Source organism: Rattus rattus, chromosome 7 (genome assembly GCF_011064425.1).
Source record: "Rattus rattus isolate New Zealand chromosome 7, Rrattus_CSIRO_v1, whole genome shotgun sequence".
NCBI classification, from domain to species: domain Eukaryota; kingdom Metazoa; phylum Chordata; class Mammalia; order Rodentia; family Muridae; genus Rattus; species Rattus rattus.
Genome location: NC_046160.1, coordinates 75,023,639 through 75,031,843, shown reverse-complemented (window position 1 = coordinate 75,031,843; position 8,205 = coordinate 75,023,639). Strand labels below are relative to the sequence as shown.

General features: G+C 39.4%; 1 pseudogene; it reads right to left on the bottom strand.

The window, feature by feature from the left end:
- Positions 1–813: 813 nt before the first annotated feature.
- Positions 814–1,769, bottom strand: LOC116906102 (annotated as a pseudogene).
- Between the last annotated feature and the right edge of the window lie 6,436 nt (positions 1,770–8,205).

Here is an 8,205-nt window from a genome sequence, read left to right as displayed (position 1 = left end):
GTCGTCAATTTGTGGAAAATGAATGTGCTGAGATGCCACTGCGACTTGGAGGACACAGGACATGGCAGGGTCAATGCCGCTTCCCCATCCCTTTTCATTAAAACCAATCATTATTAATTGGGCAGTCTGTAACACTGTGGTCCACTCTAGACAGCCATTATTATAGATTTGCGAAGGTCATCCTGTAATGTATTATCAACTTACAGTGTATCTTAAGATGTGAAAAGGGGCATAAAAAGGAAAAGAGGGATCAAAAGCTTTCAAAGACATTTTTATTTCAATGTTAGATCTTTCACAGCAGACTCCCCTTTTCTCATTAACTTTGAAAACTATAATTTCTGCTTTTTTTCAGTTAAAATTTAACTCTGATTTAAGTATTTTGTTAAGGCAAGGAGAAATAGTATAGAATAAAACATACTATATAATCAGTATCAAGATGTTTTAGAGTTTTTGCTTTATCCTGTCCAACTTTTAAATATTTTTGAAGAATTACTGGCATTAAAGAAGTAAACTGAAATTTATTAATAATCCATCCACTCTTACACTTCCACGAAAAACAAAAATTCCTGAGCCAAAAAATAAAAACAAAAAAGGGGAAAAGCTAATAAAACTAAATATGAATATCTCAGGATAACTGCTGAATAGAGAAAGGAATTAAAACACCTTAATTCAATGAGTAAATGATAAGGTGTGTAGAATCAGAAAATTTACAAATTATTTAAAACCTGCAATCACTAACTGTTCAGAAACTACACAGATGGATCATGGGTTGTGGCGAACAGCAGAAGGGATTATGGATGAATTTGCTCTCTTCTAGAGGCTCTTCATGCCACCTGTCTCTGAGGAAAGCCTGACACTGATTAGATACTGAGCCAAGATAATGCTGGCAGCAGATTCAGTGATAGGTAGCCTGCTGATCAGTAGAAACTACCAACAACTGGGTTTTGCCATTCTGATCTGTCTGCCCTAGACATTTGATAGATAGCATTGATTTTGGTGCCCTTATGCCAGATTATGCAGCCAATCAAATCATTTTGAATGATGAGTTCATGAGAAGTAGTTTGAGCAGATGTACTGAAACCTGCCCAACAACTTTTCACCTCTGGACATCTGGATTCAACACCACTGAATACGGTGTTGCCATGGGTCATGAGGAAAATGAGACTGTTGCATTGACAACTGGTGCAGTTTGGTCAAATCTGGCAGTGGAATGGCATACTGTCCTTGAATGTTATAGGCCTCCGTGAGCCTCAAACCTGACCTGGAGGGACCACTTCTAGAAGTGGTGTGGGGAAAGCTCTTACTGTCGCTGCCTGTGCTGTACATGTCCTGACAGCGTGCAAAGAGGACTGGAGATCTGTAGGGCACTGGCTAGTAAGGTATAGTCATGCCCTTTGGTGATGGTGGGGGCGGGTAGAACTCCAACATGACCATGCAGATTTGTTTTATACACTCAACGATGGATTGCAGAATGTCAGCAATAGTGATTGCCCACTCAGTTGAATTGGGGAGCATATCCTTTGCCACTGGACCAGCTTTTCATTAATCATACCAAAGGCTTTGAAGATGGCATTATTCGGTCCAGCCAAAGGAATATTCTCTTAGGACAATTCCCTTCTGATGTTTTTACCTGCACCAATCTCCTCACACATCTTCTTAACAGATTTTCCTTTCTTTTTGATGATACTGTCAACTTCCTTTCCAGGCATAAGTAGCCTGATGGTGAGAATGGTCATCAATTCACCTTCAATCACACTGGTATCCATGTCTAGCAGTTACAGGGAGCAGGACTTTGGGTGGTCAAGTCTTTGGTCACTGGAGACATGAGTTGATTGAGGGGAAAAGAGGAGCTGGTGGGGAGGGGAAGAGCAGGAGCCCGGGGGCAGAACAATAGGGGCGGGCAGGAAGGTGAGCCCCCAACCCTAGTGGGCATGAAGGAGGTGGAGGAGGAGGAAGGGGGAAAGAGACCCCAGGGCACGTGGAGAGCAGCAGAGAGCGGTGGTCAGGAAAGGACACAGGCTACAGCTCTGGCTACTGCCTTTGCTGTCTTAGTAGTTTTTTCCCTCTTTTATATAAGCTAAAGTCTATTTGTTTTATATTCAGCTATTTTGAAATGTTTCCTACTTTATGGACATACTTATTCTTGTTTCTAATATTGAATAACATTTAGATAGCACAATAGTGAATGAGTGATGAGAATATGATAGAAATTACTGAAGACTTGTGATACCAAATTCTGAAAATTTTCTCAAGGAAACATGAAATAAAAAGAACTTGGTGGTGATTGTATTTTTATCCTTTTTTCCCCTCACTTTCTAAAATCCTTGCTGATTTTTGTAGTTTTATACAATTTGATAATATTGTGTTTAAATTCATTTCTTTTATATATAGGACTAAAACCATATATCATATATATTCACTTACATCCCACTCGCTGACTCTTCCCAGTCATTTCCTCTTAGAATACTTTTCCTTCCCCCACCTCATTTTCTACTCTGATCAGATTTGGGCCAACCTCCATATCTCACCACCCTGGCACATCAAGTCTCTGCTGGGCCAGGCACACCTTCTCCCACTGAGGTCAGACAAAGCAGCCCAGACAGAAGATCATATTCCACAGAGTGACAATAGTTTTTGAGATAGCCCCTGCTGTAATTGTTCAGGACCCACTTGAAGACCAAGTGGTACATCTGCTACTTACATTTAGCGAGGGCTAGGTCCAGTCCTTTATGTACCTTCATTAGTGGTTCAGTCTCTGAGAGCCCTTGCACCCATGTATGTTCTTTGGTTGGTGGTTTAGTCTTTGAAAGTCCCCTGTGGTCCAAGTTAGTTGACTCTGTTGGTCTTCTTGTGGAGTTACTATCCCTTTTGACCAGCTATCCTCCCCCCTATTCTTCCATAGGAGTCCCCGGCCTGAATCCACTGTTTGGATGTGGTTGTTTGAATCTGTCCAAGTCAGCTGCTGGGTGGAGTCTCTCTGAGGACAACTTTTTGCAATCCTATCTGTAAGCATGACAGAGTATTGTTAATAGTGTCAGGGATTGATACTTGTCTATGAGATGGGTGTCAAATTGGTTATTGGTTGTCCATTCCCTCATTAATTTTATCCTTTGAAGGAAGTGAAGTTGTTTGAACTTAAAGGAGTTCCATTAAGTTTAGAGGATGGTCAGAGGTTCCTTACTTGAAGTCTAAGCTACTAGAAGTAGAGTTATTAAAAAGGAACGATTGGAACTGTTCACGGATACAGCTCTCTATTCAGTGTCTATTGTCTTCAGTTCCTATATATAGTACTCAGCTGGGATTGGAATATGGTAAGAGTCCAGTCCTCCAAACATCATATGTTGAGATTTAATATCTACTGTGAGCTATGGAAAATAATTAAATTTAAATGAACTTGCCTGTTCAAAACTAGGATCTATGAAAGCTTAATGTCAAGATAAGGTCAAGTGGAGAAGCAGCTATAATTGAGTTCTAGTGCTGTTATGGAATGAAGTGAAGGGATCTGTTATGTACACACACACACACACACACACACACACACACACACACACATACACATACGAGATGGGGGCGGATCTCCTGTTACTTGCTGCACGATCCTCTAACTGGACTATACCAATCATATAAAGCTAACCTTGAAAAGGAATCCTGAGCCAAAATCAACATCTTACTCACAACTTACCTTTGTAGGGGTATATTCTCAGCAACAGGAAATTGACTGAGACACCCAATAATTATTTTGTTGTTCCGTGCCTCATGGAGTCGAGAAGAGTCACAGAAAGACTATTCAAATCCTGTTGCTTTAGCATAACTGGCTTTGTTTGCTTCTTGAATACCACTGTCTTCTGAATTCTATGTATTCTATCCTTCAGCAATTTTTACATAATGTAAATGATGATAAGTAATAGACTTAAAATTTTAATATTCTAAAGCTGTTCCCTGGAATACAGGTACTCACAACACACATACCTAATTATGCAAAGCTTTCATTAGCTGACACATTTCTGTCTACCCTTTTTCTTTGAACATACACAAAATTCTTTGGACTTTTCTCCTATGTGTTTTTAAGAAAAGTCTACTGCTTGTGCCTCTATGGTGTATTGCTTCTTTATAAAAACTATCACCCTTTATCACAAGTCTTGTACATACTAGCTTATTGGTTTGATTTATATAAATTTATAAATATATGGAAACCACTGTAATAATTGGAGACATTGCATTAGGACTAGAATCATGACACTGGAGAAGATGAAGAGGAAGAAACACAACTGTACAACTGCAATTTATCTGGGTACTCATCATGGAAGAATAGTTCTGAGTGGCACCAAAATCAAGTGGACATCTACAGTTTGAATCAAAATGAGTATAAGGTTCATCCTAAGGTGTTATCAAACATCCAGGCCTTCCTATTTTCATTGCCTGATTTTATGGAAAAGTCATCACATTTACTATTTATATTTTACTGAAATACTGATTGGGATACACTTAGCCCATGAGAAGTGGAACTATTGGGAAGTAAGTACTTGTTGAAATAGGTGTGGACTTGTTGGAGGAACTATGTTACTGTGTAGGCAAGCATTGAGGTCTCCTAGTGTTCAAGATTCACCCAATGTGGAAGAGTCACCCCTCCTGGCTGTCTGCAGAAGACAGTTTCCTTTGAGAAGCCTTCAGATGAAGATTTAGAATTCTTTAGTCCTTCATCACCATGCTTTCTGCCATAATGATAATAGCTTGAATCTCTGAACCTTTAAGCCAGCTGCAATCAAATGATGGCCTTATAAGACTTGTCTTTTGTGTCTGCACAGCAATAAAACCCAAACTAAAACAGAAGCTATGCAGGAATAACTGACTGTTAATATTATAAGGCCTTCACAACAGTTAAAATTTAGCTTGACTGCAACTGTGCTGAGCGAAACACAAAATAAGTCAAATATTGTCCCTTTGCAAAATGTTCCTAAAGTCGGGGAAGCCTTTAGTATTGGGTGAGCTGTATATTTTAAATTATTTGGCTGTATTAAAATATGCAGTGTCTGTACTGACACTTGAGGCACATACATGAAGAGAAACATAGAACAACTATTCAAATACAAATTTCCTTTTTTAATTTTATGAACGCCCACCATCAAAATCGCAAGACCCTCAACTTAGCATTTCTCTACAAGAGGACAAGTTAAGACAGATTATTATTATTTGGATGTTTACATATGACATTTTGGGTGTGACATCAGAATGGAATGGACACACATTCTGTATTGATTATATGTTGTTTCAGGAAAAATATCGATAGTATGATTTTCCTTCAATGATGTGGATGAGGTGGGCATCATGTAGTTACTGTCTACAGACCAGGTAAGAGAGTATGGTATTATTTCTCAGCTTGATATCCTACCAGAGAAAATATATCTACCATACTCCAGGTTTTTCCTATCTAAGTAGTCAGACAGTCAAAGGACAGGAAAGGCATTTCGATATCTTGTGATCTGGAATGTATACTCTTTGATCTTGAATTAGAGGACCCTCTCTGCTTCTAAATATAATTTCCTTTTACATTGCATTTTGTGAATGATTGTAAAAAATAATGGTGGCAACTATGGTAAATGAGCTTGCCATTGCCTTCTCTCATGCCACTATAGTTTTCCCCTCAGTCTTTCCTACCATTATTCTACTTACATGTCTCCTATTCTGATTGTGAGATCATAGATCACATCTGTTTACTCTTCTAGCCTCACAAAGTCCAAGCTATGGATTCTTGCTTGGCATCCTGATCTTCCACTTTCACATCTAAATTAGGTATGACAAGTATGATGCAGGTTGTATCTCTTCTTCTCATTTCTTTTTTAAAAGAATTTTAATTTATGTATTTATGTATTTATGTATTTATGTATTTATGTATTTATGTATTTATGTATTTATGTATTTATTTATTTATTATATTTTTATACTTCAGTTTTTATTCCCCTCCCGGTCCAACCACCCCCCCCCGATAGTTTCACATCCCATACCTCCTTCCCCTTTTGTCTCCACAAGGATGTCCCCACCCCACCAGACCTCTAAACTTCTTGGGGCCTCCAGTGTCCTGAAGGTTACCTGCATCTTCTCTGACTGAACCCAAACCCTGGGATACTCTGCCTTATATGTGTATCTCAGCTTGTGTACGCTGCCTGGTTGGTGATTCCTGTGTCTGAGAGATTTTGGAGATCCAGGTTAATTGAGACTGCTGGGACTCCTATAGGTTTGCCCTCCTTCTTGGCTTCTTCCAGATTTTCCCTATTTCAACCAGATGGGTCGGCAGCTTCTGTTCATTGGTTGGGTGCACACATCTGCATCTGACTCTTTCAGCTGCTTGTTGGATCTTTTGGAGGGCAGTCATGATAGGTCTCTTTTTGTGAATGTCCCATAGCCTTAGTAATGGCGTCAGGTCTTGGGGCCACCCGTTAAGCTAGATTTTTCTTTGGCCTATGGCTGGATCTTCTTTTCCTCAGGCTCTTCTCCATTTCCATCCCTGCATTTTTTTGCAGATAGGAAGAATTATGGGACACAACTTTGACTGTGGAATTGCAACCCATACCTCACTTGATACCCTGTCTTCCTGCTAGAGTTGGGGGTCAATAAATTCCCTCTCCCCACTATATGGAATTTTATCTAAGGTCCACTTTTTGAGCCTTGAGAATCTTTCACTTACCAGATCTCTGTTACATTCTTAAGGGTACTTCCAATCCTCCTTCCCAAGGTTGCCTCTTTCCATTCTTTCTGTTGGCCCTGCGGACTTAAGTCAATATCCCACACCAAATGCCCATCCCCTCTGCCCCTACTCCTATCCCCTTTCCTTCTCCCCCCCCCTTTCTGGTTGCTTTCTTCCCCCTCTGAAGTGGACCTGAGGCATCCTTACTTGGGCCCTTCAGCTTGTTGAGAGCTTTCTGAGTTCTGTGGACTGTAACTTTGATATTCTGTACTTTTTTTTTTTTTTTTGCTAATATCCACTTATTAGTGACAACATACCACACATGCCCTTTTGGGTCTGAATTACCTTACACAGGATGATATTTTCCTGTTTTATCCATTTGCCTGCAAAACTCAGGATGTCTTCATTCTTAATAGCTGAGTAGTATTCCACTGTGTAAATGAACCATATTTTCTGTATTCATTCTTCTGTGATGGGACATCTGGGTTGTTTCCAGGTTCTGGCTATCACAAATAAGGCCTCTATGAACATAGTGGCACATGTACCCATGTGGCATGCTGGAACATCTTTTGGTTATATTCCCAAGAGTAGTATTTCTGGTCTTTAGGTATTTCTATTTCCAATTTTCTGAGGAACCTCCAAATTTATTTCTAGAGTGGTTCCACCAGTTTGCAATCCTGACAGCAATGGATGATATTCCTCTTTCTCCATATCCTTGTCAACATGTGCTGTCACCTGAGGTTTTGATCTTAGACAATCTGACTGGTATAAGATAGAATCTCATGGTCATTTTCATTTACATTTCTCTCATCACTAATGACTTTGAACATTTCTTTAGGTAGTTCTCAGCTATTTGCGATTTCTCTGTTGTGAATTCTTCTTTTAGTTCTATACCTCATTTTTGACTGGGTTGTTTGGTTTTTTTGGGGTTAGCTTCTTGAGTTCTTTACATATTTTAGATATTAGTCATCTATCAGATGTGGGGTTAGGGACTTTTTTTTTCCAATCTGTAGGATGCTGATTGGTCTTATTTACTATGTCCTTTGCCTTACAGAAGCTTGCAACTTCATTAGGTCCCATTTCTCAATTCTTGATCTTAGAGATCTTGGAGTCCTGTCTGGGAAATTTCCCCTGTACCAATGAGTATAAGGTTCTTTCCCACTTTCTCTTCTAATAGCTTCTGTGAAATCAGAGATCTTAGAAGATGGAATGAACTCCTATGCTCATGGATTGGCTGAATCAACATAGTAAACATGGCCATCCTACCAAAGGCAATCTACAGATTCAGTGCAATTCCCATCAAACTCCCAAACAATTTTTCAAAGACATGAAAAGAGCAATTAACAATTTCATCTGGAAAGGCAAAAATCCCTTAACAATTCCTAACAATAAATGAATGGCTGGGGGAAACACCATCACTGACCTCAAGCTCTACTACAGAGCAAATGTTAAAAACTTAATGGTATTGGTACAGAGACAGACAGGTTGATCAATGGAATAGAGTTGAAGACACAGAAATAAAA